Source organism: Anser cygnoides, chromosome 4, assembly GCF_040182565.1.
Source record: "Anser cygnoides isolate HZ-2024a breed goose chromosome 4, Taihu_goose_T2T_genome, whole genome shotgun sequence".
NCBI classification, from domain to species: domain Eukaryota; kingdom Metazoa; phylum Chordata; class Aves; order Anseriformes; family Anatidae; genus Anser; species Anser cygnoides.
Genome location: NC_089876.1, coordinates 57729117 through 57755506, shown reverse-complemented (window position 1 = coordinate 57755506; position 26390 = coordinate 57729117). Strand labels below are relative to the sequence as shown.

General features: G+C 35.2%; 1 protein-coding gene and 1 long non-coding RNA gene across 14 annotated transcripts in view; one reads left to right on the top strand and one right to left on the bottom strand.

The window, feature by feature from the left end:
• The window catches only part of TENM3 (teneurin transmembrane protein 3), a 1343587-nt gene that overhangs the window by 1048757 nt on the left and 268440 nt on the right, over positions 1 to 26390 (bottom strand). The window lies entirely within an intron of this gene.
• Positions 8427 to 10537, top strand: LOC106035163 (uncharacterized). Its single transcript, XR_007168850.2, has 3 exons — positions 8427 to 8643; positions 8728 to 8782; positions 9139 to 10537. It is a non-coding gene; the product is annotated as an uncharacterized lncRNA (long non-coding RNA).

Here is a 26390-nt window from a genome sequence, read left to right as displayed (position 1 = left end):
GATGGTCAGATTCCTTTGAACTATTATTAAATCCAAGTTGATGGATTTTTACATGTAGAAGGTCATACAAGACTTTAAAGCTAAAGATGAGGAACAGTAGGAGGTATTGTAGAATGCCTTCAGCCAAGATGTGACAAAGTTTGCTGTGCTCATAATGTGCCTGACAGCCACAAATACAAAATATGCTGTATCTTCAAATGAAGGATAGGACGGTTGAAACAAGCTAGAAACAACAGAAAATTGTCAGAATACACTGACAGTGAAAAAGGGGACAGGGAAACAATGATAATTGTGAAGTCTAAGAAATAAAATGATGTAATGAGAATGACTGTTCTTAAATAAGGCTATCGACATAATCAGATCAGAAGCTGGAGGGAAGGATGACAATCAATGGAACATTAATACTAGGGTGCACATTATACAGGGAAGAAAGAATAGGATGTTACTATTGACCAGATGTTCTTTATCAGTAATCATAGTGTACATACACTCAAAACATTCTTGCAAGAGCAAAAAGAGATTTAAAAACAACAACAACAACAACAAACTATTGTATATCCTTCTTTTCAAAAAGGAGTACCATAATAAAATATGAGAGCTTATTACGAAGGATGAAAAAATGCTAGTTACACGTTAAATCTTTAAATATGTTGTAGCAAATGTACAGGAATAAAATTCTCAAGTCTTAGGAGAAATGGACAGAGTCACAAACATATGAGGAAGACCCAAAAAGAAACCAGTTTGGTTAAAATAGAAGGGATAAAGTGACTCTCAGAAATAAGAAGAAAAAGTGAAACTGTGTCTACATGAGGAAAATAGGGATGACCATAAACTCTGGCATATGAAGTGAAGAAATGCAAATAAGACAGGCCATTAAAAAGTTTAGGGAAAAAGTAGAAAAAAACATAACATCCATTAATAAATCCTTTTCAAAGCACATCAGAGGCAGGAAGCAACTCACTGCAGTGCCTGTAAGGTCAACAAATGTCAAGGTATGAAAGAAGCACAAACAGCTAAATGAATCTTTTGCATCTGTGGTCACCAGCAATCTGAGGAACTGCCCACTCTGCAACTCGTTTTGTAGAGGACTTATAAAACAAGGTAGAAACGTGAAACATAGAAAAGGCCATGCAACAGTAGTCAGTAGTAACAAAATATTAGCACCAGACAGTATTTACCCAAGAGTTTTAAAGAAACTCAGAGAAGAAAGATCTTAACTACTCATTATGGTGTGTTAATTCATATTTAACACTGTCTTCACATGAGAGGGTTTGACAACAATTAACCTGGGGAGAATTTTGAAAAGAGGTCCAAGAAAGATGAGGGGAACTGCAGACCATGACATACGTACCAAACAAGCTAGTATAAATTACTCTCTAGTACTAGTGGGCACCCAGATAAATAAGATGTTAGGGAGAAGAGTTGGCTTTTAAGAAATGTCATGCCATGCAAATCCACTGGAATGTTTTGAAGGAATGAGCAAGCATGTGGCCATAAGACTGTTTTACTTAGATTTCCATACAACATATCATAAGGTCTATTAACCACAGTCCATTAAAGGAATCAGGCTGTTGTCACACAGATGAAGTCCCTTACAATGGCAGTAATTTGATGGAAGTTTAGCAAGAGAATATGGGTAACAGTGAGTTATCACAGAGAAGAGGATTGTTAATGGAGTTGCACAAGAGTCAGGAATAAGACCCATGCTGTTCAAGCTACTCAGATCATAAATGACCCAGGAAGTGACTAGTGAGGGGACAAGTCTGCGATGATTAAGTTCTGCATGATAATAAGGACAAGAACCATCTGTTAAGAGCCTTAAAATCCTGAAAAACTGAAACAATAAAATGACATATCTAATTAAACACAGAGAATTGCAGTGCAACATAAGGAGGAAAAAAAAAAAAAAAGCAACATGGGCCACCAATTGACTATTACTACTCCAGAATGAGATCTTGAGATTTTATAGATTGTTTTGGTACATTTCTCTGTAGTCAATAAGAAGAAATAACTCAAAATGTTAGGAACTATTAGGAAAGAAATAGAGAATGAAAAGAAAATATTGCTATGTCTTCACATAAATTCACACACGTGTTTTTTAAGTTTTGTTCCCCTTACCTCTAGGGTGACACATTTCAATGGTAGAGAAACAGAGCGACAACAAAGATGACCCAAGGTACAGAACTGGCTGCAAAAGTACAAGCAACTGGAGAGGTAAATGCTATAAGTTTACATGATCTTGAAATCAACTAGACAAATTTACGGAAGAAAATTCCATTCAAGGTACACATTCTGGCTCCTGAATCACAAATATTTTAAGACAAATATTTTCTAGGGCAGTATCATTTTGTGATTGCCCTCTTCCTGGCAACTGTTACTGGCTACTGCCAGAAGCATGATAGCTGACATACTGACTTTTGCTCTGACCTAGTGAGATATCTGTTCTTAAATGTTTCTGGATAGTAAACCAGCCAAAATCTGGATACAGAAAATCTTGCTTTCTATTTATGTTTATTTTTCCATTGCTCTTTTTCTACTGGGAGCTTATAACCAAGCATGCCCAGCCTGCAGAGCTCATGAATAGTTTTATTATGGATGAATAGAAAGCTGTGACCTCCTCCAAAGTAAACAAAAGCTGCTTTGTCACTACATGTTTCTTCAGTATGCTCTATAAACACATAAGCTAGGAGACTAGAGATCTTGCTGAAGCAGCTCTCATTTAGCAACAAGTAGTGCGTGTCTTTTTTTCTCCCAGTACACATAACAGAAGTTCAGCTTTAGACAGAACCAAGGATCTATTTTTGTTTCCTATTGCCCTCCTCTGTGCCTGAAGGTGGCAGCATCAAGATGCTAATAATTTAGCAGTTCTAATCAAACAGAACATCAGTTACTCTTAAAAATAAATTTGATTTGCAATTTAAAAAATGAATGGTTTAACTAACAGGTCCTCAAAGGATGCAGGGATCAAGGACAATAGGTCATACTAATTAATTTAAAATAATGTCTCGATTATTTTGCTGTAATCATGCACAATACAATAGGTGTTCAGTAATAGTTTTTGAATAATAAATGCAAGTTATTATGTTCTAGCTGAATGACTTTCTTAAAACATAGTCACAAAGCAAAATTTAAAAACTCAGTATTTTCTTGTGATTGTCTGCTCATACCCTGTTGCATATCAGCAAGCAAAAGTTTTCACTTGTTCATTTTAATGTATTTCTTTAGAGCTATATGTAAAGTAAATGTTGATTCATCGTGTGGACTCACACGAGGACTTCAGCTGCAGTAGACCTGGCACAGGTCACATGGAAGGAAAGTGATGCAAAATTTGTGAAATCAGACACCGGGCTCAGCACAGAGCATAGAATCACCCTAGTTGGATAGTACCCACAAGGATCATTGAGTCCAATGATATATAACAATAAGTCAGAGGTCTGAGAGGAAATGAGTGATACAAGTTAATGCATCTATAGTTATTCTGGCCGTATTTTTTTCTGTTGTAAGTTGCATCAAGAGCAGGCGGAAAAATGGCAATGGGGAACAACTTAAGTGCTTGTACATATAAATTTTATATGAATACGGAAAATATTTCTTCCACCAGAATTTGCTAAAGTAGACCACACTAGGCTTGCAACAGGATTTTGAAATTACTTTAAATTTTACCACTCACTTTTTTTACATAAAAGGGTAGAAAAATAAAGTAAGTTTACAGATATTCACAAATAAACCTAGTAGAGAATAACAAAATATTAACATAATATATCAGCATAATTAAGCACTTATATGGATAACGTTAAAATGGTTTTGTAATGGTCAGACCGGGATCTCCTTACTTACCTACTGTCAAACCACATATACCTCAAGAAATCCTATAAGCCGAAAGTTGCCAAAAACTAGTAGATATCATTTATGTCTGCCCTTTCCTACCTGTATGCTTACAAACACTGCTGGAACCTGAATTCTGAATTAAATACACAGGTCTGAGCATTATGAACTCTCTGGAAGTCTCTAAAGAGATCAGGAAAAATGTCCATGTGCTGGAAATGTGATCCAAACTTCAAAGGCCACTGTTAAATTGGATTTATCCTGTGTACAACTGAACTCAAAGAAAGGCATTTTTGCAGCTCATGGAGGTAGACAGAGAGTACTGTAGGTACACAAGATATGAACAGTGCATTATCTATTTGGGAAGCGTACTTGGGCAAAAGCATTTTGTAAGCAAAAAAGGTTTAGTGGTTTAAGCAGGTGAGTTACATTTTAGAATGAGATGTGATTAAGCCTGTCTCTAGCACTGAATCAGCACGAGAGACACACTATATAGTACTAGCAAAGTGGCAAAACTTCTGTCTTTTTTTCAATATTTATTAGTGTAGTAGTAAACAAACCTGGAATTACCACCTGTTATCAAAATCACATTCCCTTTAATTAGATTGCCTCTTCAATCCCTTCAAGCTTTACCAGCATAATCCTTCTGGCTGAAAATCTTATATAGTGAAGCTTTTATTTAAAGTAGAATTTCTGGAAACATTTTAGAAATGTTTCTTTCTCACAAACAAAACTGAAATTGATAGGAATTTTCTATGAATAAAGCAGTATGTAATACTCTAAGAAACTATGGAGTATTACCTGTATTATGGAGATTTGTGACCTTGTCCTCTCAGTAAATGAGTTTCCTTTCTACAAACTGGGGCTAATTCCACCCCTCACCCACAAAGGTGTTATGAAGATTAATTAGGGTTTGTGAAACTCAGATAATATAGTGATGTGCGCCACTGAAAAACTCTTGAGGAAATTAATCATTTCTTCTTCAGAGCTGGAACTGAATAGACTACAGTAAATAATATATGGGGCAATGCAATGAACAATGAGGAAAAGACAAAATATTGAAAAGCTGGTTATTAGCTAAGCACTATTTATTTTATGTACTTAATAAGAAATGGATCCTTTAACTAAAGATTGCCATAATCCAAATGCAAGAAGTACAAACTAACAGTGGAGGAGTAATTCTGGTTCTGCACCCTCCTAACTTCTGAGTCCTCTGCAAACACCACAATGTTCCTAACTTTTTATTATAGCAATAGTGACTGGGCTATAGTGCTATTTTTATGTTAACAGATTAAAATTTCTGAAACATTTTGAGACCCAAAATGAGAAGATCCAATGAAATAGCTAAATACCATTTTAAAGAGCCACGTTGACTCTGTAGAAGGACAGAACAGTGCATAAATCACTGTGTGGCAGACAAGATCAGAGCTAACACAAAACCACTTATATTCTGATGAATGATGATTATCATTCACTGTCTATGAGTGATAATATTGCAGAAAAGAAAATAAGCAAACTTGATTTTTTGCTTCAGCAGACTGTATGAGAAAATATAAACTATACTTAAATTAGAATATAAAAATGAGCATATAATTACTGCTACATTTTCAATAAAGTATTTTTAATTACGGAAGTTGAAGGCTGCAACTTAGTAGAACTGTAGAGAGCACTTTTTTTTTTTCTGGACTCCTGTTGTTATAGGCCATAATACTTTATTTGGTAATCTTCAGCAATTACAAGCCAGTAGTATTTAGCAACACACAGTGCTGTTAAAAATGTTTTAAAATAATCTTCAGTAAATGCAAATTTCAACTTTTGCTCCAATTTTCAGGTTTCTAATAATAGAGTATTTGAGCCTTATAAATCTTAGAAATCTAATTAGACAATGTTAAGTTCTCTCTAGTTGAAGTCACAGATGTTTCGTACTGGGAAAATCAGCAAGCCCCAGGGTTTGTTTGGTCTAGTGTAGTGTCAAATTTTCATGGATAATTTAATAGCTAATAACTCTAATTCTTTCCCGTAAACCAAGAGATGATAAATAATGATTGCTCTAAAGCCATAAAATTAACCCTCCAGGCTAAAAAAAAATTTCAGGAACCATTGAGAAGATTAATTTCTGGTACTTAATGTTTTTTTATTGCTAATTGTCCCTAAGTTGCATACATCTCACAATATGACTGAAAACACAAATAAATACACTGAAATTGTGTAATTCAAAAAGAAATATACATCAAGGATGCTGTGAGTATCTTTGATCTGTTACACAAAATGATTACACCTCAGTGAAATCAAGATTTTTTTTCCTTTTTTTTTTTCTTCTATCGTAAAAAAAGTTTATGGTTATATCTGATGTTTCTTCCAATGAAATAGAAGTTTCTACCTAAAAAGGAGAGATTCTCTACTTTCAAATGTAGAGAATTTGTAGAAAATGTAGAGGTTCAACACTTCAAATGTTTCATTTTTTTTTATGTACACACATCTTTTTTATCCACAGAATTGTCAAATAAAATAATAATTCTCATTGCTTTAAATAGAACTAGACATATATAATATGTTTTTACTCAAGAGCCTGCCCTCTGTGAGCAGGTATATTGATTTGTTTCTGAGGAACAAACGTCAGAGTGACATTTAGCTGTTTCTCATTTATAGAGTCACTGTGTAGAACGCCCTGGGTATATTCCATGTGAGCAACATGCTATCACACAGGTTGGTCTAGTCTTTTAGAAGAGCCTTTTAGAAACCCAGTTATGATGGGTTTGCAGATATTCATCCATTTTCTGTGTCCTATCACACCAGTTGGTAACTGTTTTATCTCTCTCCTATTCTTTTTTAATGAAGAGGATGGGTTTACTTTTAAGCAAAGTGGAAACAGAGTGGCAATACATAAAGAACTGGAAGAATGCTTAAATGTGGAAACTCACTGAAATTCAGGAAACATGTAAGTTGTAAAGACATACTACAATATTTAGGAATAGCAGTTTATCTAATCAAAACTTATGTACAAAAGTCTGAGGACACCATTACACAATTCTTCTACCACTGGAAAAAAGGGGATACTGAACACAGACATGTTGAGGTAAATGGGTTTCAGCTGGTCATAAATAAAATGACTAACAGACAAAACTGGACAGTTGAAATGAACTGTACCTCATCTCTTAAGTGACTGTCCCTTTTAACAGTTTGTTTTAATTACTCAAGAGAAGCTTACCATGAAGAACTTCAAAGACACAAGAAGTTAGGTGAGCTACAAGGTTAATAGTAAATCTAAAAAATGTTAAAGTTAATTAATTCAGAAGTGATAGGAAAATAAACTACCCAAATAATTTCTAGTGTTTTAAATTAACTGGAAATATTAGAACTTCAATGATTATTTCAATTCAGCATGCAGACCGAGCCAGAGAAGCAAGTAAGACGTACACATGTATGCAAACCAATATGGAGAATAACGTAGAGGAAGTTTCAATGCAGTTAATCCAAGAAATTAATCGTCTCTAATTTAAAACACCATTTGCAGTTATAGTCTGTTTCAAGAATCAGACTGTACAGTTCAGAAAACGACGAGGACAATTGTCAAATACAGTGCAAACTAACAAGATCTGAGATCAAAGACTGCATTATTAGTTTTTTTTAGACATAAGAATATGAAAACATTAAAAAAAAACTGAAAATTTAGATAGGAAGTTCTGTTCTTCCTCTCTCAATACAGAAATAGTTGCTAAACTAAGTAAAGAAAAACATAATAAAAACGTTTTATGGACAGAACTTCATGCTGTGTCTATATTAAACGTGTGTGCACAATCTAGACTTGGAAGATCACATTTTGCACAAGCCAGTTAGGTAACTTTCCAATTCCGTCTGTCTTTCCTTATCTCATTTAAGAATGCAAAATACAACATTATCCAGTCCTTTTGTCAATAAAGCAAGTTCTTTATTAAAAAAAAAAAACGCAGAGGATGACTCTTCTTTAGGTCTGTATATGTACTCTCAAATGCTGAATTAACCTGCAAGAATCAGAACAAATTGTTGTGGTGCTGCCACAGAAGTCTGACACTCATTTGCCAGGTACATCCATACTGCTGAGTAAGACTAGGATTTTGTGTCTTTTCCTTTTTTTTTTTTTTTCTCTCCAAATGCACTGCCATTTCAAATCTATTTATTTTTTCTGACAATCAGAAAGGATCTCTCCCACAACACACCTACAAGTATTAAATTGATTCTTAGACTATAAAGGCTTTTACATTACTATTAAACATTGTTCTTTCCTACTCTCTACAAAACTTATTGGAAAGAACAACAGAATCATTGGCCTGTAATGAAATCAAAATCAAATGCAAGTCACAGGGCTTGCTGAAGACTAAAAAATAGTCTAGAGGATGATTTTTAATAAGCTGCTCCCAAGTTCTTGCTACATCTTCTAAGTGCTATCTTCACTTCAAAATCAGCTGGTTTATGCTAAGAATTCAAAACCCTTACATTATTTTGTAATTACATCTATCTCAGGTAGATTGAACTCTTCTTACACTGGCCTACATTACCCTGCAGGCTTAGACACCTAAATAATTTACTGGTTTAACAATGTATCACAGATCAGCTGAGGTGAGGTAACTGTGCACAGCAGATGAGAAGCTAATCAAGTTAATTTGCCAATTAAAGGACAGTGAGGAGCTTTTGTTCCTCATTTTATTTTAGTCTAAGGCTGAGCACGCGTGCCTTGCTGTGTCTCTGGAGACACCGTGGGCAATGCCTTAACTAGCTTCCTTCCTCTAGCAGTCATTTCTGTTCTGCTTTTTCCTGTTATGTGGACTATGGCAGTCTCAGGTGTTAGAGGAGTAATATTCTAACCTGATAACATCCATCTCCTTCATTCCAGTTGGCATTAATTTTTATTTTTATTTTTTTCAGGAGAAACAGGATTACTGAGAAAGCAATACAAAGTCAGCAACTTTTAAACTCAGGTGTAACTATCAATGTATAAAGTGTAACAAGTCTAGCTCTAAATCAAATCAGAGAGAATAAAGTTAATTATATATTTAACTTTTTTTTTCTTCCCCCTAAAGATAACTGTCAGATTGTCCATGTTCTGTAGTTTCAAAAGCCTCTGATCTTTGTATGTCTTTTTAAGTATCTACCAACCCAGTGGGCTGCTTCCCACCCTGTGTGCTTAGCCTGCAAGTGCTTATCAGAAAGTTGTCCCTAGACCAGAGCACCTTTTACTTACAGATATTTGGAAAGCTAATGTAGTTGATTCATCAGATAAGTGTTTTTTTTTTTTTTTTTTAGTGTTTGCATTCATTTATACTCTTTATTTCTCAGATGTGAAAGCATCAGCTATTTCTGTTGTATATTTTATGAAACCTTCAAACTTATTATGCTTGTATGTACGGCACACTGCTGAAGGTAGGTCTTAAGATATTTTTCCACACTGAGGTGATATAAAGGGCTCCTTGTAAGTTATGTACCTCTGTATTTTATAGAGATACAGTGATTTATACTTGTATACAGCTACTATCAATAATAATTAATCTTCCTAAGCATGTAACTTGGGTGGCTCAACTGCTCTCAGAGCCCTGGTTTTCTGAGGCAGCTGGGAGTCCATGCAGCCCGTCCACTGGTCTCCCTCCATAGGGACGGGTCACAGTCCCAGCACAGGACTGAGTGAAAGGAGCAGCCCAACAATGATGCTGGCTGTCTAGACTCTCCAAGTTTGCTTTGCCTTAGGAAGAAGGATTAGCTACAGGCAAAAGGGAGAAGCCTTATCCTCTGGCTAAGGTGTTGCTACCAAATGGCCATTTGGATTTTCTGTCCTGAAGGAACTGTGGCAGTAATCTCTGACTGAATTTTTGCCTTTCTATAGATTGTATGAAGACTCTTTGTCCTTGGAAAAGAACGGGACCAGCATCTATGCAACTCAAATCTATCAACAGAATTTTCAGGTCATAACTTGTAAAAACAACAACAACAAAAACTAGTCAATTAAATGTAATAGCATTTTTTGTCGGGTAAATTACAGTAAGAAATTGGTTGCTTGGGAATTATTCCTCTAGAAAAGCTAATTTCTTTGTATGCATAATTTTAAATACTTAAAAGTAATTAGGAAATGTACTTCATAAGCAATTTTAAAACTTAAAAAAAAAAACACAATTATTGCTTTAAAACATTTTTGCAAATATGCACATTCTTCTGTTAACTGCTCAAGGAAAATCTAGCTTGCCAAACCTGTGGCTTTTGAACAAAGTATCCACATTAATTAAATCTAGTTTGGCATTAGGGGGGTTATCGAGTGTTATAAAGTGAGTGGAAAGTGAATCTTGAATTATCACCATCTACAGTTTATTCTTTCAGTTTTTAATGAGCACTCAGAAAGCCTGATAGTTTTGCGAGGTGTTAACTGCTCTTTGTTCCTTCCACACCTCTCTGCTTGGGGACCTTCACCCAAAGATCATCTCTGCAAGAAGAGAATCCCAATCAAATCAAGCTCTTGCTTGGGGCTGGGGTGTTAGTGAGAGCTATAGAAGATCCGTGTTGATGCTGTTTAAGAACAGTATTTTAAGTCATTCTCATGATTTTCTCATTGTTTATTTTGCTAACAACAGCGAACAGAGGTATATAGCTGGTTACATCTTGAATCTACCTGTTTCCCATACCAACTGTGTTCAGTTATCAAAATAGCAGGCATTTATACTCCACAGACAGAATCAAGGATTATTTTACTTTTTTTTTTTTTAACCAACACAGCATTATCAGCCCAACAAATCCTGTAGTGTTTTTAAGTTTCAATATATACTCAACCTAAAATATGTAAAAATATTTAAATCACTTATCTTCTTGACATTTGCAATAATTGCCATTGCTTGGCTTTCAGGCATAGTAATGATAATTCTGTGTTGTTCTTTTTTTTTTTTTTTCCTCCCAAGTAGCATGACTTGAAAATTTCAAATGCAGATAAAGCATGGGCAATCATTAATGTATTACATTTTGCAAAGAGAGCCATTTTTTCCATCCTTGTGATAAACATGTGTTTTGTCCTGCCCTTTCTTAAGTTTTCACAGCTGATTGTCCATTTTCTTTTTTTTCCTTTTGGCCATTTCAAAGTGTTCTGCTTCCTTGTAAATACATGCAGGGCCAGTAAGGTTACTTACTGCATCGCTGAAGCGATACAGAATCGTAAAACAGAGTAAAGTTTAAGAAAACATAATCAAGTTTTCACTTTGTATTTTACTATTTAATTTTTGTCTAAACATATAGAACTTCAACAGAAGAGCAAGATATTTGGTGTCTCATATGTTGTCTCAAAATAAAATGGAATTTATTTTGTAGGAAAGTAAGGAAAAAAACAACTAGCAAACACAATCTGAAATGCTAACCTGCAAGTCATTTATTTTTTTTCTGAGTATGCTTTAAAGCTTCAATTTTAGAGGTATATATGGCTGTGAACAAATCTAACATGAGCTGACCCAATTGTGGCTTGTACACAGACAACCAAAAGTAGCCCCTTCACAGGATGCTTTGGGAATTTTTAACTATTCATGACTGCTTTTGCCTAATACTTGGAACAGTGGCTGGATGCTTATCAGTGTAAATAGCTACCTACAAACTGAGATGTATGAATTTAACTAAAAGTGTTAATTACTTTATCTCTAATAATGTAAGTGCAAGTTTTACATTTGCACCTGATGACACAAATACTTGTCCATCAACTTTAAATATAGCCTTAGGATAGGAGGATAAGTGTTAACGTTGTTATTATTCTTTGTTTTAGCAGAGACATCCAGCTATAATGCTTATACAGTGATTGATTTTTCCTATCCACAGTAACAGTTGCACTTATCTATTAAAAAATCCTGTATTAGCAGCAGTTTGGGGATGAAAAACAGGTTTGTCTTAGGATGTTACTTGAAGGTGATGTCTAAATATGAAGAAAATTCACATAAACATGATCTGATATTCTACCTTGGTCAAAGACATTTTCCTATAGTTCACAGACAGGATATTACTGCCTCTTCAAAAGTTCTCATTTTGTAAGCCAGAAAAATTCATGAAAACAGATAATTGCTCAGCTGTGAGTATTGTTGTGCCCTATGCTGATCACCATGTTATCATAACCGTGTTTTGCTCTCGCCTTCAATGGCATTAGGCTTATGCACAATGCCCGTGTGCATAAGTGTCCTCTGCTGATGCGCTGCAGCTTGGAAAGGACTTTGACTGCCAGCAGCTAGCAAGCTCTGCCTTTATATCAAGTGCTCCAGGCCTATGGTTTTGAAGTAGAAGGATCAGAGTTCTTCTCAGATCTGCAGATTTGTGAAGCTTGTTAAAGCTTTTTATTAAATTCAGCTAATTTCAGAACTGTACAATAGCACTTATTCTCTTTTTGCAGTCCAAAGTCATGGTTTGTTCTTTTTTCTTTTTAGATTTACATATCTCTTTTGTAACTGAAATGTGAAAAACATGGTGTGTATTTTCCCACAATATTCCGTGGTCCACGCCAACTTCGTTTTATTTATGGCTAGTTTGTTGTTTGTTTTTCACTGTCTCAAATTAGGGTAACAAAAAGTCCTACAAGTGTGACTGGTTATTGCATTGTAAGTTGTTATACGCATTCCAAAAAGCCTAAATAAAAATTTATATGGGGAAACCAAATGCACAAATTGTCCTCCATAGGGAAGGCTGTTGTATAATCCAAAACAAGTGTCATTTGTAGAAAAACAAAAACTAATGCTCAATAACAAACTCAAAGGATGTATACCAAAAAAAACTGGCCAAAAAAAATAGCATAAAAATACACAATCTGCAGTTATATAACTTTATAATTATTGCTTCATAAGATCTGGAAAAAAAAAATGACACATTTTAGATCAGAAATGTTTTCCAAAAACAGTGGCATCTTCCTGATACTGTTCTTTTGAGATTGATTTCAAAATGTACATGCTACATTTCCCAGCTGCGAGCAGCAACTCCCTGAATAAGGTAAATGTACATCATTTAATTTTTTGTTTAAGGGTTTGAAGTTCTTATAATTATCAAATATTTTAAACAGTGTCATGGATAGTGCAGACAGCTGCTTAATAATTCAAACAGGACACTGCACTGTGAATGTCACATCAAGATATCGACATTTTTCTGGCGGCTGAGATATTCCCAGACTTTATGTTTAATAGCACTATGGACTATTGCCTTATCACTACGTCTACAAATAGCAGCCTAAAGGATTAGGCAGGTTACTTTGATTTAAATATAACTGATACACAGTATGCTCAGGTATTTATATTTCTGTGTTATAATAATCAATTAGCATGAATAGTGCTTTTCTGTGCCAAAATTTGAACAAAAGTGGCTTTGAATTCTACATGAGAGATCAAACATAGCCCTGATGCCCGAGCTAAGGAAAGGTGTGAATTCACACTGCCCTTCCGCAGCACAGGGAGTGCTCCTGGCTCTCTGAACAGCACGCAACATGGGAGAGTGCAATTGCTGGGTACGGAAACTTCACTGTACCTCCCATGAGATGTCCAAAGCCAGTTGGAAAAGAAGGGCGAGGTTGATGGCTCCTCACCCGCAGTTAAACGTGTGCACAGTGGGCATACTTTCTAGTTTTAACTCTTTTAAGTAGATTTAGAAAATTCATGTTTCTAGAGTCATATATATATAAGAAAGACAGGAAGGATCATTACTCATTAAAAACAGACATTAAACTCATATATTTCTAGAACCACAAACTAAATATCAGACAGTGAATAATTGTTTTTTGAGCCAAAAGGTCTTCTCTTGAGGGCTTCTCAGAAATGTGTGAGCCCATCTGAGATACAGTGTCCTAACACTATCTGTTAGAATACGTTTCAAGATAGAAAAAAAACTTTGCAGCAATACCGCTGATTTTTAGCTCTCCTAGCTGTTCAGCTAAACAAGCCAAGGAGTAATCCTCTAGAGAAAGAAATGAATAAATCAGAAAGAGGAGGATAGAAATGTATACAATGTACAGATAAAAGAAGCATTTCTTTCTCATTAAAGAATTAGTGTGAATTGTAGAAAATATGAAAGTCAAACTATCAATATATCATCAACTTTCACCATTGCAATATATAACACACTGATACACAAACAACCTATATTTCAAGTTTTAGTGTCTTTTCTTTGCTTGAAAGAAACATTGCTAACATTGGGCTGCAAATACACATGAAAAAACTGTTTTTCAGAGAGGGAAGTGCTACTGAGGATAGTTTATAATACCATCTTCAATAATACCAAGTGATGACAGGCAAAGCTGAGTTGCTAATTTGTGAACTTCCATCTTACATACTTTCTGCTTGCAAGAATGAATGTAATTAAATATATTTTATGAGGATTGAGGATTTCATTTTTTAATAAGTTACATGTGAAAGGCACAGTTTTCTCTATTGGTGCTAGACTATTAGAACTTGCAAATCAACATAGCCGTGGCCAGAATAATTTTTAAACTATTCGTACAATAGTCAAAGCTACAACCGTAGGTGGTAAGGTCTTCTGCCACAGCATAGTGCTGCTGTAACAGAAGTATTATTTCCTGCAGCAGAAAAGCACAGCGGCCTGCTGGGTGATGAAAATACTGTTTCTGTAGCCGAAGTCCATCACATGTTGTACATCTTTATATAATGATTGTTGCTGCATCATGACTGCCAATACCGCTACTCTGACTGGTAAGTGGAACTTCTCTTTGTACTTCATGAAGTTCACCCTACAAGCTTTTAAATAATTAACTGACTCCTCTGGAAGCTATTTCATAATTTAACCTTTCGATAGAGACATGAAAGAAAAATTACATTTCTTGGTTATTTGAAACTGAAATGTAAGTGTTCGTTAACCTCCAGTGTTCAGGTCAGAGAAACTAACTACATCTGCAGAGGTGAAAGATACATGTTTTAACCTTAAGAAGATACTGAATCTGGGTTTTCTACATTCAAGATGTGTGCTGGAATTGCTGAAACATAGTCAAAGCTAAAACCAGTATTGCTTTTCTCTTAATGACTGTTTCTCAAAATAAAGCACTGAGACTTACCTTGTTATTTCACAGGGTACAGGAAGACAGTAAGATGCTACAGGTTCCAGATCCTGCACGACAGCAGTGACTAAATGCTTCTCAGGTGTAAGAACAGGTCAAACACATCCCTGTGCTAAACATTTCCTGACTCTGACTTAAGATGTTCCCCTGCATGGTGTGTGAGTATTCTGGTACGTTATTTTAAGACAGGCTGCAGAAACAAGTTAGGGATACACAAAAACTTATTCTAGCCTCTCTTTTGCTTTAGGAGACACAGTATCTGCAAGTCAGACAGTATAGCATTTTCTACAAATATGAAAACTTCTGTGAAAGATATTTCACCCTCTCCATTTGTTATTAATTTTTTGTGTGCCTACCTTTTGTTGAAACCCGTGTTTTAGTGGATAATGTGTAAACGGTTCACATGACCGTGCTAATGGACATTACCCAAAATACCTATTTTAATAAAGTTTCAGTGGTTATGAAGATGCTGAAGCAGTACACTCAATCTGAAACTATATATTCAATAAACCACTTACTACATAGTTTAATCCTTAAAGATGACACCATGTTAAAAACCCAGTTCAAATCTAAGACATAACATTTTGCCCTGGTAACATCCGGAATGCTGGCAAAAAAAGAAGAGTCATATATTAAAGCTTCCAGAAAGCATGCTTTGAGTCTAGAGCATTTGTTTGGATTTAAAAGTAGTCTATACCTTTTTTCAAAGCAGGGCATTTAGAGACTGCTTTCCTTTAATACTCTGCCATTTTTATTGTAAAAAGAGACTAAGGCCTTGGACAGTAGCATATGTTAATTGGATTAAATCACACAGGAAAAGCAATTATGACTATAAATAAAATAGCTGGCAATGCATTCCTCAGGGTATGATCTATACATTAAGAAGTGGGATCAACAGACCATATGCTAACCCCTCAGCCACCCAGATAAGGGGGCTTAACTTTAACTTCCAAGTATAGAAATTTCCATATTTTCAGGTTTGGAGGTCAAATCAATTTGTTCCATAAAGAAGTACAATAACTGTCAGGATCTATGTTGAATAGTGTCCCTTTAAAAGGAGACAGTATGTAATGGACAGTATGAAGGCATTCAATGTCTTGTTTTACCCATTGGGGATGGTCCATTATCCCTTTTATTCAATGCTTCTCCTGTGCTTATTTGTGCATGATTAAATAAAACATAAGTATATTAAAGATATCCAGGATGTGGTGGTCGTGGGGGGCTGTTTGCTTTTCCTGGAAAATTAACAATTTTACATTTAGGGTTATAAAAATATTGCATGTAAATAGAAGCGAAGAAACATCTCTGCTGACACTGACAGAGTGAATGCACAGGTTTGCCTGTTAATCACCATAAATTGCTAGACTTGCTTTAATGGAATTCCAAATACACAGAGAGGAATTGCCATGTTTTTAAACTTCAAAAGCTCTGAAAAAAAAAAAAGTGTGGTAAAATGGAGGTGCTAAAATTTTCTACCAGAAATTTCATCACAGAAATCTCTTATGTAGCCGATAATACTCACATCTTTCCTATCCCTAAACTCTACTTTTGGAGTAATTTCTCTTATTTATTGCCAACAGAACACCCAATCTCTGATACTGTAAAAGTTTCCTGAATTTTATTATTTACATGCCTTCTATATTCCAAATAACTTTTGACCTTTGATAAGAAAAAAAGAATAAAATAAAGACGGAAGGAAAAAAGGAAAATGCAAAAATAGAAAAGAGAAAGGAAAAGGGAAACAAAAACACAAATGAAAAACAGCTGATGGTGTCACTCAAACAACATTCACTCCAAATTAGTAGTGTATGTGCTTAAGCGTATTCCAAGACCAAACCTCTTAAAATGGACACGTGGTATGACAGTTCAGTAGTAGATGTGTTTGCCAACAGGAAAGTACACAGAATGGTAGTAATATTGTATTAACTGCAATTTATGCAAAGAGTAGATAACATTCTAAATAGCTATTTCAACATTTCTGCTGATAATAGGATGTCTGACACCTTTTATGCATATTTGTTTACTATTTAATTATAAATATATAACATTATATAATTATTATATAATTAATAAAATCATGTAAAATTATAATAATATAATTTATATGATTATGTCATTATATAATTATATAATGTGTTTTGATAATGTTTATATTATTTATATACATTATTTCTTATTGAATGAAGACTGTGTACAGTGGCTCTACTCTGCCCCTTTTTGCTTCTGAAGTTCCCTCTGTTAGCCCATAGCCCCCATGCTGCTGGTTGCAATCAGTGTAGGTACACAGCTTGATCAAACCTTCCAAGGTTACGCTGTGCCTGAGTCCACGCCAGCATCCACATCAGACTTAGCCCAATTAAGAATCTCTTATCTGAAGCATATTACATCTCATTGTCATTTACAAAGACTCTATAGAAAACCTGTAACTCCTTTACTCAGTTTGGAAGAGAGGCTAAATACCACTGGACTTCAGAAACACATTGTCGAAAAATCATTTGTGATGACCTGCAATGAAGAGTGACCACAGTCCTCTAAGTGCACACAAATGTTTTCTGTTGAAGGACACATACTTCTCAGGCAGGATAGAGAGGAGATAGCTCTCCAATCTATATGGATAGTTAGTTGTAGAACATTATGCCAGATGTTTCATAACCGAACTGACTCATCCAGCTATTTGAAAAATAGCCTCTTTCACATTTCTACAGAGTTCAAAACTCTACTGACTGCCATTCACATTTCTTTGCACGACGAGATCGTGACTGCTGAGAACATTCAGATTTATCTAGCATTCCATATAGTTAAAACACGCTCCTAGTCCTGAAAGTCAGTGCTGTTGCACTGCATCTAAGGCAGGTCTGGGCCAGTCAAGGTAAGACTAGGACTTCAGTTGTCAAAAATACAAATACAGGAAATACATTCCATCCTTCAAGCAAAAATAATAGAGGGCTTATGGTAAATAACAAGTATTTACTACAAAAAAGAATATTAGAACTCATAAAGGCGTAGTTTTCAACATGTTTTGCAAAGCTTATTTTGTCATTTATTTTATTAAAATTTTAGTCCCTTAACTGTCACCAATATTACCTATACTTTTGAGTTCCAAAATACTGGCTCAAGAGAAAACAGATGAATAAAATTCATCACCCCTTCTTTCTCTCCTCCCCCCTGTTGTAGTTGTTGCTGCATGTCAACAACATTTTGCTGTTGCTTTTCTGAATTGTTTCTCAACTAGATTCCCCTTAAAATCCACAGGAAATAATACAGAAAGTTTAGAGGACATACATGGTTAGTAGCCACAGAATGCCACTTTTTGTAACTAGCTTGGATATAGAGAGGAATAATTAAAAAAGAAGAAATATGATGATAGTATTGGACTGCATTCTGGCACTTGAATGCTATTTTGCACGGATCCCTTTGGAACAGTCTTTTGGTAATGAGGCAGTCATTGATCTGATTCATACCCTGCAAGAAGGGGCATCTGGACTACATGTTCGCAGCTAGTAAGCAACAAACCAAAGCACAGGACACTAGTTTAGCTTTGCCTAGGATGGGTAATTTGTTAGCCTGCGTTTTTCCAGTAAAGAGTTATTTATATCTCACTATCCAGTAGGCTGACACCTGGGGTTGGCAGCACCTGGCAGCGTTCTTAATGAGTTCACCAGCCTTGCCACTGAAAGTGCTGACTTCAATAACTGCACTGCTACATTTACTGTAGAAAAAAAGGTACAAACCAGAATGCAATGAATTAAAAAGGTCAGTGAAACAAATGTGACTTTTTTTTTTCTGTGCTAATATAGTTAGAGTGTAATTGGTAAAGAGAATAAGAAAGACAAAAAAGAGTATACAAAAACTTTCACTGTCATAAATTCACAAGAGTATTTCTTTCATAATGTTGCCTATCAGTAACAAAAAGGTACTTTCCACTCATGAACATTTTAAACAGTTAATAAATCATAGTCAAATTTATTTAAACAAGACAGTTTGTTATCCTCTCTTTAAATACTACTTCAACTACAGGCTCCTGGTGAGTAAACATTTGAAAAGGCATCACTTGTTTGAATTCCATCCTGAGTGATTGAAAAATAAATGGAAAACTAGATTTTCAGATTCGTTGTAGGCTTGGAGCACATTTGGCATCAATGGGATCGGAGAACTTGCCAAATGACACTGTCATCCCAAAACTATGGCAGGACTCACTTTAAAGGGTACAAGAATTACTGACAGCTTCACTAAAAGCACCTTAGCAAGAATGTAAGGCTTGGACACTGGTTTCAGTGGCTTCTGATGGCTTTTCTCTTTCTGGAGCTGGTCTGCCACTTGTACCTCCGGGGGGATGCTGACCTCAGAGCACCACCAGTTTATGACATTTTATCCCCGAAATGGTGCTATTATTTTCAAGTGCTTTATGCATATTTGAAACAAATACTTAGGTATAATTCTTTTAAAAGACATAAAATACGTAAGTTATATACACTGAATGTGCTTTAAAGAATTAGATATATTTATGTAAAATAAGGGGTATAGTCATTAACAATAGTTTGTGTCCTAAGGGGTTATTTATTTTGTTCAAAAAGTAAAATTCAAAAAATGGAAAACATATCAACAGCCCTTAGCCATGATGATGATTCCCCCCTCCCCAAGCACATCTACAGCTCTCAGCCATGATGGTAACTTTTTCCCCAAAGCACCAGAAATAGCAATAACCCAGTGTAATTATTGATTCTTACTATATCTATAATTAACAGACAACACACTAGCATCTATAATGTCCATCACAAAAACATTATAAAACATTTATCATGGATTTATAAATTATTTGGGGCTACTACTAACAAGCACCATAAATGTATTATTCATTTTTTGTAAATTATTGAAAAACCGATAGTTTTGCAAAAAATGAACATGAGAATAATTTAATTTCTCCATTTGTGTTTTGAGAGCTATAAATGCCCATTAAAGATGGATAGCCTACGACTTTGAAGTCATCAGGCAAACACCGTTCTACGTTTAGGAACTAAACTTACTATAGCTGGCTTTGTGACAGCAACACAAAACATTTTAAAAATCACATGCAAAACAAACTAAAGACCAAGGCACAAATTTCATTATCTTTAAAAAATCTTTCCAGAAAGTTTGAATTCTTTGATGAAAGCCTTGGTATTTCATGTGATTGTTGAAGTTTACTATGAATATTTTCTCTAATCAAAGCTTGACAAATATAAAATTGAATTAATTTTTATATATTGTGATGTAAAGATATCAAGAACCTTGTTTGACAATGAAATTTTAAATAAAATCAAGGACATTTTCAAAGTCATTTTAAAAGTATAATTGCAAGGCATCATTTTACTTTATAGAATGGAATATTCATTTGAAGGAACTAAATATAGGCTATCTCTTTATTCTCCCTCATTCTAAGAATATCTTTGGTAGCTTAAAAGTGCTCCATTTACCCATAATTATCTTTTCCCACAGTGTTCCCAGATGTAGGACTCCCAAAATGCAATCCCACTCATCTGCACAGCTATTGTAAGAAAGTCTGAAGTGTATTACAGAATATGGAATGAATAATGCATATTTATTGGAATATCTTATGTAAACTTGCACACTGTGATTTAGCACTTAAGTAAATTACCTTAAAGACAGTATCAAGTTTTCCACCAATGAAATAAAATGAAACTACTGTGATTGATGGTAGTAGGAATTTAGTATCATAAAATACATTTTTATACCTTCACACTCTTCTCAATCTCTTATCTTCGAAGAGAGAGAAATACTCTATGTAAAAACATGACAGCTAATAATGGCTTTATTTATGTGCTAAAGGTCTACTTGGAGTACTTTATAAAGGCAGTGAAAGAAATGGTATAGCATCATGTAAATGAGAAAAAAAAATAAAGAAAAAATAAAACATCATTAAGCTTATGATAGAACCACCCACAAGTTAATAGGAAAATAGAATAAAGAGATATTGTTTCACTGCATCTAAGCACTATGATTATAGCCCTACTTTTGCATAGAAATTCCATATAAAATCCAAGTACAGTAAAATTGATAGGAACTTTTTCATTAGATTCTGTTGACTTTGATCAGACATTACATTTCAAATGGTTTCTTTAAAGCAAATAAATGAGGAAAACAGTATACCATTCACACACATTTTCCTGAGATATCCTGGAATAATCTGTGGGATATATACAAAGGTACTATGCCACTGCATCTTAAGAAATTTTGTCATAGATCTGTGAGCTTATTCAGTAAATGCCAATAAATAATGGAAGCCTTTAGAAAGGGAGAAAATACATGACAAGTAGGCAAATTGATGCTATTCAAAAGAAAAAATTAAGATAGTTAGGAAGTCAACCATCTGGACTTCAAATATCAATAGCTGAATATGAATGATTAGCGAGAGAAAGGAGTCCAACTTGGTGTGCTTCTCTTTAAGAGACATCCATAGAGAAGTCAAATTTCATCTCACTATGAAAAGAAAACTGGTTAGAACCCATTAATCATAATGCAGTATAGAATAAGGTGAAAAATAATACAAGGTACATTAATAGATAAAAATGTCTAGTGATTTTTTTTTTTTTTGCAATTTTGCAATAAAAACAGTGCCAAAATATGACCCAGAAAATTAAAAAGCTAGAAACTGAGAAAAAATAGTTTTAGGAATGAATAAAAACAGGCAAATACTGAATAATGAGCAAGATTCTTGACACCTGTTTGCACATAAGACCTAACCTGTGAGGGAGGCCCCTCATTTACATGACTGACTGGCTCTGAATTATGTGACAGTGATTCTGATATCACCTAATTGCCTTCATTTTTATTTAAATAACTAACACAGATCACTACAAGGTTGAAAATAAAAAATAATTTAAAAAAAACCTGCCGATAACATTTAATTAAAAGATAACATAAAAATATGTTGGCCTCAGAAGTTAAAATACAATTAAAAATGACTTATTGTCAAATACTTGAGACCATCAGTTGCTCCCATACCCTCCTGAGCAATTTTCAGTTTTGCACACTCGATTGCAAATTTTGCATGTACATTTCAAATGCACACTTTGGATGCTTTATTCCTAAAAGAAAGCCAATTATAAATCATGCTTGATGCAAAGAAAGTGAAAAAGTTTTACCACTTTTGCTCAGATTCATGTACCACATGTACGAGAAAGGGAGCAGAAACAAAACAAAACAAAAAATAAAACTCCATTCAATATAGAACCTATCTGCTGCATAGTAAAAGGCAATCACACATGTACTATGTTAGTTTTCTTTGTTCACATATACCTATGAAATTTGCTACAGAAGACTTCATTAGGAAAGGATTTTCTGTACGTATCATTTTCACAGGAAATGAGGAAAACAAGTGCAGACATCTAAAAAGAGTATATACATAGGGCTAAGAACTTCTTTGCAAAAGGTATTGCAACAGGTATGTCTTGGTTAACAAAAGCTCCCTAAATGCTATTTTTAAATCACTCTTGAAAGCTAGCATACACACAGAGAGAAAATAGACAAAATACCTGAAAAATAACACACAGAGCCCACTGAAGAATGTTTAGAAATCAAGGTGCTTCTTTTTTACTTGGTGTTGTAAGCTGAGAGGGAGAAAAAGGACACAGACTTGCATCATAATACTGGAGCTCTTAAGTTTGATCTAGTGATTTAGTAAACTTTTGTTCGAGCTAATCTGTTCCCACTCTAGGGAAGGTTTTGTCTGGATCACATCAGATTCTGTTTGAGACTTGCAGCAGGAGAGGAGGTAGTCTGCACTTTTGCTGCAAGCTCTAACAATTTCATTATTGCTGCTGTTCATTTTAATTCAATATCCTCAGGATACTTCTTTCAAAACACTTTGAAATATTTAGCTGCTTGTTCTCCGAACATCCGTTCAAATAGGATATGAACGTGTAGCCAAAAGAATGGGAAAAAAAAAAATCACATTAAGGAAAGTAAGTCCTCATGGTATATAATTAATGATGCAAAAATCTTCAGTTTATGGGGGTGCTGTAATTAATTCTCAGAAAACTGCAGATGTCAAGACAGTCCCATTTTGAAGGGAAAAGAGAAGAGAGTGGGGAAAGGTCAAAAGCCACACAAGCAAAGGCCAATACAATGTAGTAAGAGTTTAATGTACTTACAGCTCCCTTATTCCAACCCCAACCCCCACTACTAGTGAATCTGCAGCTGGAAGTCAGTAATGTATAGCATCTGTACATTTTGCATCAATTAGTGAGATTCTGCTACAGGAGATAACAGGAGACGTTTGCACATACCCCGAGAAGCCAGTGTGACAAGAAAAATCAGTGCAGCACATTGCCAGGAGGAAATACTGTTTAAACATAGTGCTGAAATAATATATAACCCCTACAAACTGATTTAGTCACCACTTGAAAATACAAATGTTTGTATCTTGTTATTTGTGGTAACCTTAATCTCAGTCAAACTCTGTCTTTGGTTTGATATTAAAGATCTGGGAAAAGTGACTGATCTTATACTGCCATCTCAATATTGTTCATACACTCGGCAGTCACTTTGTTGTTTTCAAAATGTGTTCCTGTGTTGATAGTTTTAAGGTGAAGCAGTACTTCAGAGATTGTACCTGCTTCTTGAATGAATGTATGTTTAAGGCCTTTTTTTTTTTTTTTTTTTTTTTTTTTTTCCAAGGGCTTCCTTTGAGAAATAAGAGCAGGAACACTTGGAGAATTCACACTCTTTATGCACAGAGTAAATCATTTAAATTATAGATGGTCTCTATGGAAAACAGAATATATTTAGACCTGAGGCATTAGAAAAGAAAGATAGCTACTTTAGATTTATATCCTCAATAGAAGATACTTTGAAAATTTCAGGCAGGACTTATATCAGTGTTTGCTGCCAATGACGACACAGATTTTTCAGTCTGCCCAGATGAAAAATACTGGATGTAGGCTGGCTTCCCCTGGAAGATGCTAAGATGCCTAATTTACAACTAACTCTGCTCAGCTTCCCATTCACTCTGAAAGTTACTTTGTCTCTTACCTTTACGTAGTTAACCCTTTCCCATGTGCTAAGTTGTCCTGTTTTACTCAACAGCCATCTTGCATTAGGAGAGGTGAGTGAGCATTTCCTCCTGTTTACAACCTCTTGTAGTTGAGGTACACTTGAGTCCAGGCTACCAATGCCCACGACGCTTGCATACCGATATGTACGCGCTCCTATGTGCACATACTGCCCCGGTGCCAGAGCAGAACCTGGCTCCCACATGCCGTGTACCTATATCGCAGAGCACACCCGGCAGAGCCTGAAGCGCCCCATGATGGGACATCTGGGAGGAAGCCCGAATGTGCGGTGCTGGCATGGGCTGCAGCACACAAGCGGCGTGTTCCTCTGTGGCAGCGGGACGTGGCAGGGGATGGCACCGCCCACATTTCCACGAGCAGCAGGACAGCTCTGGCAGTGTTACTGCAATATCCATAAGCAATAGTCAAATATTAGAGAACGAGTAAAGAGTGTTTCCTCTATTTGCATTACATGACGCCAGAAGGGAAATTATAGATTTTGCAAACAGATTGATGCACAGCGTATTAACAACAGCTTTCTACAGACACTAACCCTGACTTTCTGTGGCTGCCATGACTGTCATTGATTTGAGCCTTAGGAGTTCAGCAGATTGAATTACATGCTGTGATATTAGTCAGTGATATATTTAGCTTCTTTCTTGTCCGTGCTCTTTCTGTAGTCAAATAGTTGTGATTTTTATGGATAGGATTAAATAATAACTGTAAGAGTTTGTGAAAACAATTTTTCTCTAGGTTTAATATGAATTGATAGCTATGATTATTTGCTCTCTCAGTCAGCTATGGCATGTTCTTTAAGTTGTGAGTTTCTACAATACACATCTGAATCTACAGTGAAGGTAATAAAATTTTCTACTTACAACTTCCTGTAAACAGTCTTATTAACGTATTGTTGCAGAGCTTTGGGGATTTGTAAATATTTCTGGATACAGAAAGCACTTTACCAAAAGGAACTAATGTCAGTCCAGTGCAAGTCTGCAACTGCCACGTGATACGTATCTCCATCATCCCTTTCCTCTGCCTCCCTAATTCAAGACATATTCAAGTACTTCAATGCTATAATCTAGAAGCAATAAACACCTAGACAGAGGAAACGTAATAGGAGGGAGATACCAGCTGCAACATTACTTTTAAACTCACAAGCTATTATTTTTGTTGTTTAATAACATTATTGTTTTGATCATATTTAGCTTGAATTTCACAGCTGTCTCTTTCTTTACTGCATCTGAGAACAGCAAGGAAAATTTTTCCTGAGCCTATTTCAAACTCAGTCACCATCATTTCAGCAGAGAAATCATGAAGTTTCTGACCAGTGATGGATATTACTTTCTTTAATTAATACAGAATTCCATTGATAGCTTCATTTCAGGTCGTCATGATGTCATATGATGTCCTAAGATTAAGGTAATTTTAAAGGACAGTGGTGAAAGTATTGCGTGATGACATCAAATTCTTCATCATGATACCTGAAGTGAAAAGGACTATTAATGTGTCTCTCGGGAAGATTTTTTTTTGAAGAGTTTATTGCATCCAGTAATCTCAACAGAGGAAACGAATCCCAAATTACTGGGGAAAAGACCAAACATGAAATTCAATGGGTTGAAAATAGCTTTAAAACAAAAGGTTTGAGTAAAAAATAAAGTACAGTAGCAAAACATGTCCCCACATTTTTGTATTATTTCTGTGAGGGAGAGAAAGCAAATGCAATGAGAAAAATGAGAATTCTGTTTAGTTAGACCAATTTCAAGGTATGGAGCTTTCTTCAAATTAAAGCCCCTTGAGAAGACAAAGCTGTAGAAATACAAACTGATCAAATATGTAAGTTAACCCCTTGTAATAGTTCAATTTAATTAGTTAAACTCCATCTTCAAACTGTTTTAATATATCGGTGACTATGGTGGAATTTCAGTCAATGTAAGTAGCCTGTGGTCAAGGAGAGCTTTTATCATTTATAGACTCCTGCTAAACTACAGCCCTTGCTGTTGCATCCTGACCCACAGATTGAGTGCTCCGCCTTTATCACTCTGAGATTGGATTACTCACCGAACCCTGCACAGGGCTGCCTACGAAGCTCTTCTGCTACCAAAATTCAAAGACGGATTTGTCATGTTTGTACAATGAAAAAACTCCCTGCTACAACTGAACTGAAAGAGTTAAGTGCTACATTTAATTAGCTCCTCATTCAGGATGGCGCAACAGAATTATAAATAGAAATCTTTCAGCATCTTTTATATCCTCTTGTATCTTGAAGTTGATTAAAACATGAATTCTGTTTGCTGTATTGATTTCTGAAGTTAGATCAATCTCCAGACTTTTGGCTTGGATGTCTCAGTGCTTCTCAATCTTTTGCCATTTGATAGACACTCCACTTTTAAAAGATTATTGAATTTGGTTTTACATTCACATGACACTGTTTCTTAGCCTAATAAAGTAACACTCCTACAGAACTGAAATAGTGCATTCCC